This window comes from Nothoprocta perdicaria, unplaced genomic scaffold, assembly GCF_003342845.1.
Source record: "Nothoprocta perdicaria isolate Ctin4 unplaced genomic scaffold, notPer1 scaffold_85, whole genome shotgun sequence".
In the NCBI taxonomy this organism is placed as follows: Eukaryota; Metazoa; Chordata; class Aves; order Tinamiformes; family Tinamidae; genus Nothoprocta; species Nothoprocta perdicaria.
The window spans coordinates 2,788,259-2,794,144 of record NW_020456143.1 but is presented as its reverse complement, the minus strand read 5'-3'; the positions used below and the strand labels follow the sequence as shown (position 1 = coordinate 2,794,144).

The window sequence follows — 5,886 nt, the reverse complement described above, 5'->3', positions numbered from 1 at the left end:
ACTGACACACGGCAAAACACTGACTAGTTTTCCCTCATATTAGGATATTTGTGAAGCAGATTGACTTTATTAAGAATAGTTTACATTTTATTTTTCTCTTTAACTGTGTAAGTACTTATTTTAAAGTCTTTCAGAATTTGTTCTTCCAAATCTGCTTTCTGGGAAATACAAATATTATGTATATTGTGTTAACAAGCCATCTGACCTCTTTAAAATATATGCCTATGTAGCTTAATAATCTTWAAAAAAAGGAATCAAATACAAATGATAGACTGTTTTATGTCCGTGCAGAGAGAGAATATAGTCATTAGGGATGTGGGATATAGGGAAAGACACAAAGCTGGGCAGACCTGGACTAGAAAGCAGCTTCCAATTGCTTCTGTGCTTGGTGCTGTGGAATTTATTAGCTAAGTCCTTGTAAAGTCATAGGAGAACTGGTAGAGCAGAAATATAAAGCTGTTTGAAGCTACAGCAATACCAGGTGCACAGAATTAAACTAAAACCTTTAAAAAGTTCATATCAAGCAGATTCTGTGAAGCATGTAAGTCTGATCTATCCTTCCCTGGGTAAAAATTCAATCATAGAAAAAAGAAACAGAGATGCAGTGTGTAAGCACAGAAAGTTTACTTCTGTACATTATATTTTAATTGGATGGACAAGGGCCAAAGACTGGAAAAGTTACATAGGAGAAGTTAATATGCATTATCACTGTGCTTTGTGTTCATGCTTGCTTACTTCACTCCTGCTGCTGTTATGGAAAGCTTTTCACAACCTATTATAAGACTCATATAGTTTAGCGGTCCATTCTATGGAGACATTTACTGAAACAAAATAATTACTTTTCCAACTGCCATTCTCCTGCTCTATCAAGGTTAATTGAAAGTTCTGATGTACACTGCAACCTGAAACCACAGAAATATTGCAAACAATACAGATATTACATGTGTTCTYCCCTTTCTGCCCAACTTCAGTATTCCAGTCTCTTAAAGCCAGTACTCTGACCATCTGTTTAATATGGCATTTCCATATACTGGATGAATTACTGAAATAAAAATATTCTGTGGTTCTTCTCCTGACCACAAGCTGAATTTTATTTTATTACCATAAAGCTTGGTTAATACTTTTCTATTATGTAGGTGAAAAATATCCTCCTCTCTGTGAATTTAAATGAATTTTGGACCCTTTTCTGTTTATTATTTTCTCCATAATTACAACTCTTCTTGCTCCAATATCACCAGGTGGTTTCTTGTTTGCTTTTGTTTGTTTTGTTTGTTTTGTTTGTTTTGTTTGTTTTGTTTGCTTGTTTCTTGTTTTGCTTTTGATCATGTGGCTTTTGATCATGTGGCTGCATTTGTGCATGCCATACCTCCAATTTTTAATGATGTTAAGTATTATGATCACTTTTAGAAATTCACTAAGGAAACATCTAACAAAACCAGAAACACGTTATCTGGATTTCTTTCCTCTGCAGTAGTCTAAGCAATTAGGATTTTTATCCCTGGAAAGTAAACAGGATTTCTGCTGATTCTGACATATAATTTGTACTGGAAGGTGAGAGGGAATTTATCTAGACATCTAAATGCAAGTGAGGTATCTAAGCTTCTGTTAGCATCCAGATCAAGAGGTCTGCAGTGATGGATGCCATCCTAGTGTCAACATTTATATGTGGTCAGCTCAGCAACTCTGTAGTCTATTTTGACTCTGTTGACTGTAGGTGAGGGACAGGTGAGAGACATTTTGCTTAAAAAATAATGTCTAATATCATTGGCAACTTAGGATATCCAAGACATAGGCATAGGTCTTGCATATATAACAAAGGATCATGTGAGACACATGTCCTTATGAGTGAGTGAGTGACAGGTGGAGGACAGGTGGGTAACACAAAAGCAATTACAATGGTATCTTTTGTGTTTAAGCAGATGAAAATTTCCACAGAATTCAGCTGACTGTGATGGAAGTTATCTAAACCACATGAAGGAACCTAAACTGAAGAATCTGAAACATCTGAAACTAAATGTCATCTCTTGGCCTCATTTCAGTTACGTGATGGTAAGTGTTCAATTCATTTGACATATCATAAGATACCCAGGATATGCTCAGGATGGATCTGGAGTTATGATGTACAATTTACAAGCAACCTTACATTGTTCTGGAGCTGCATGTAGAAGCTAGACAGGAGAACCTAGAGCATCTCAAATGATGCTAGACATATATGCAGCAGCAGATGAATTGAACCTCGAATGTTGTAACTCCTGGGACAAGAATCAGTTGCCTAAATATTGGTTATTTTATAAGCTGGCAGGTGACTGCTGGCTACCTTTCCAGACAGCCATATCTCACACCAGCCAACCTCATACCAAAGTCCTTGTGTTTAAGCAGCTGAAACCCTAAGATTTGCAAGACCATAAAAATGTGCTTCAGTAATTAACAGGAGTCATTTCCCATATTACAGGAGTGCCACACAGCTCGGGGAGGTTCAACACACGGCCAGTGAGAACAGTCACTTATTGTGCAGAGGGAACACCTCAGCAATGGGCAGTAGTCATAGGAATTTCCTCCATGGGAGCAACAGAGCTGCTAGACCTCTCTTGTCTTCCATCAGCAGTAGCAGATTGCTGAATGTCATGGCTACACCCAAGCAGGAAGGTGATTGTATTCCTGGGGAGTACCAGATTTACTCAGTGGGTATTATAGGCCCCTTATGGAAACCACTGAAGGGATATAGTATCTGGACTTCGCCTAGCGCAGAAATAAAATACTTGCCCACCTTTTTCCACCTGTCAAAACACTGTGCACCAGTAACATAGACTATTAAAAGTCACCACTCAGACAGTAAAAAAATGCTGAAAAGAGAAAAGCAATGCACTGTTCTCTATCTCGAGAAATAACAGGAGAGATTTAGGTGAGACACTTGGATATCCTTGCCACAAGGAAAATTTATGAGTGTGATGAAGGCTGTAGCACCTCTGCACTTGGGACAGGTTAGACTAATATCTGTTAGGTATGGTAGAAGTTTTCCTTATTGTAGACATCAAGTCTGACAAAAGGATTGCTGATGGTGCTTCTCTTCTAAATTTTCCATATCTTGGCTATCAGAAAAGGTCATTAATATTGTTAAAAAGAAAAACAATATAGATATACACAGATACAGAGAAGGACAAACACTCGTTCATTCAGAGCATTCAGCATCTCTTCTCATGTTCACTCCCCTCTCTCCACAGAACTAAGATGGAGAGGACAATAGACTGCTTTGTCTTTGAGAACATCTGGGATCTTCATATGAATCTTTGAAGAGAGACTGCAGTAAGAAATGATTAGAAAATGAGAACCACATAGATTTCACCAGCTTTAGATTTCCCTGTTAAGAAACCTGACACAATCTTTCAGCTTTCCTACCTTTATTGTGCTGGTTTAACTGATGTATTGCTGGCATGAAAACTAGATTGCAACTAGATGCAAACTAGATTGACCAAAATGGTCACTGCTGCATCTCATCCACTTTGCTGCTACATCAGGCCTTTCTTACTGTCCTGTCTGCATCCCCCTGAAGTGCTGAGACAGTGCTACAAGAATCTAGAAGCTAAACTGTGAGAAAGCAGGACCTTGATGTCTGGACCTAGACTATGATGCTGGTCTATCTCACTCACAAGTGTGATCTGGAGGGATACTGTCAGGTTCTGGGCAACATGTGTTAGGCATCGTAGAAACAGATGTAGATCTTCCTTCACATGAAATGGCTTTGCTTTACTCCTGCAAACCCTCAGGAGTAATCTTTCATTTGGAGCATGTCAAGGCATTCCTTGGACAGTGCCAGTTGATGCAAACCAAACACAGCCAGTGGAGCATGCTAAAAATGAAACAGTAAATATCGATTTGGCAACTGGCTTTGTTTAGTTTGCTGGCACAGAGGCATTTGTACCAATGAAGACAGTCACATACCTCTCCCTTTTTAGGTACATGACCAAAAAGAATAATTTTGTCTTTTACAAAAAATGCCAATTCCAATTGCTTTTATTTAAAGAATGGTGACAGCCAGTGCATATGCAGTCCAGCTACTAAGACTCAAGACTCAAGACTCAAGTTGTGCAACATTCAAAACAAAATTTGTCTTTTCATTTTGACCCACATGGTTGCATTTTATTATGAAAAATGATTATCTTTATTTAGCAGTGACTTTGCTTTTTCCTTACCTAGTATATTCTGCACACTAGTAACTATTTGCTCCTTTATTTTTTTAGTGTCATTAATTGGAGACCTGAAGTTCCTTTCCCATCCACCTCACTGGAAGMCTTAGTAAGTCTTGTTTCATGAGAGATTTCTGTTGAGGAACTGTGGTTTGTTATACATTAATTTTGGTTTTTAGTTATTTCACTTTAAGGTCAAATCATGGTCATTTCTGATAAGTTTCCGTATTATTTTCAGTGTACATAGGCTTGCTTCACCTGGGGTAAAAATTATGTTATTTATTGCTATTTCTGAAGTATTCTAGATGTTCAGAGTTAGGTCATGCAAAAACAAAACAAGAGGCAGTCTTTGAAGTCTTGCCAATGTGTATTTTCATCCTTGACAGAAAGGACAGGTAAAGCTCACCCTTCAAGATTTTGTCCACAATTCCCCAATACAATATTTATTTTTAGAAGGTGTCCTTAACTATATACCCTATATGCACCGCAGGCTCTGTGTTTCATGGCTTAATTTTCAGTTGGAACTGTCAAGAGATGTACATTATTATGTTAATTAGAATTAATAAACAGAAAACTTCTCAGGCAAAATTGGAATAAATAGTTTTCCACCCCGAGAAAATTTTGATCTTTTTTCAAAATCTGATCCTCTGCACCAGATGGACCAGCTGATCTCTTCTCTTCTTCCTGGCTCTTGACTTGTATGAAGATGTTAAACAGTTTGATGCAAAAAGCAGAATTCTTTTTTTAAATGACATTTATAATGGAAAGCCCAAAGCTGTTGATAGGACTCCAAAACATAATAAAAATAACAATATGTAAGAAGAATTGGGGGTATCTAAACATATATTCAGATCTGGAGTTCATAGGAAACTCAGAGCTTCTCACAGAGCCCTCTATGGTTTTTGCTGTCTTGACAAGTCTGCTATTAATTGCAACAGTGCTTGTTCGATCAAGTGTTTGTTCAGATTTCTGGAAAACACCTTATGTGAGTTGCAAGGGCTCTTTGCACCCTTTACACCCATGACATTCATTATCTAAGCAACTGAAGGAAAATTGCAGTATAGCTGAGAGACCTGAGCTCAGGGCAGCTGAGGAAAATTCCTTTTACCTCCTTTTTTTGCAGAACCAGATCCATGAAAAGAGTTATCTGATACATACCTACRGCCACCTTGTTTTAATAGCATTAAAATAACAAATGCAATGAGCTGGAATGTGCTAAACATACATCATGAGCTTTCTTTGGCTAAAAAATAACATTACCACAACTTTAGAATAGCCCCAAATCAAAGGACAGTAGTTTTTAATTTGTCCACTTAATTTACTGAGTAGCCTTTGTATGTGAACAAGCTGAAAATCATATTAAAAAAAAAATCAGAGATAGTGAATAGCACATCCATCTAATTTAATCAGAAACCTCACTTCAAATTGTCTCTAGCTATACCTTGTTGGTCTAGCCATTATTTTTTGCAGTCTAGAGTTTCTATGCACTAAAGAAATCCTTTACATTAAAAGCTACATAGAAACTATTACTTTTGTAATCAGCAGGCAGCATGGACCTTATTGCTCATTGTTTTTCATGTCACTAGGAGAAACACTTGGTGTTTCAGCTTTATCATCTCCTTCCTCCTCCATAGTTAGTAATGACTATTAACTTTTTATCTAGCAAATACATATACATATATATACTGTAGACAGGTTCAGA

General features: G+C 37.3%; 1 long non-coding RNA gene across 1 annotated transcript; it reads left to right on the top strand.

Moving 5' to 3' along the window:
* The first annotated feature begins 1,969 nt into the window (after nt 1-1,969).
* On the top strand, nt 1,970-3,270 carry LOC112958376. Its single transcript, XR_003251412.1, has 2 exons — nt 1,970-2,049; nt 3,222-3,270. It is a non-coding gene; the product is annotated as an uncharacterized LOC112958376 (long non-coding RNA).
* The last annotated feature ends 2,616 nt before the right edge of the window (nt 3,271-5,886 follow it).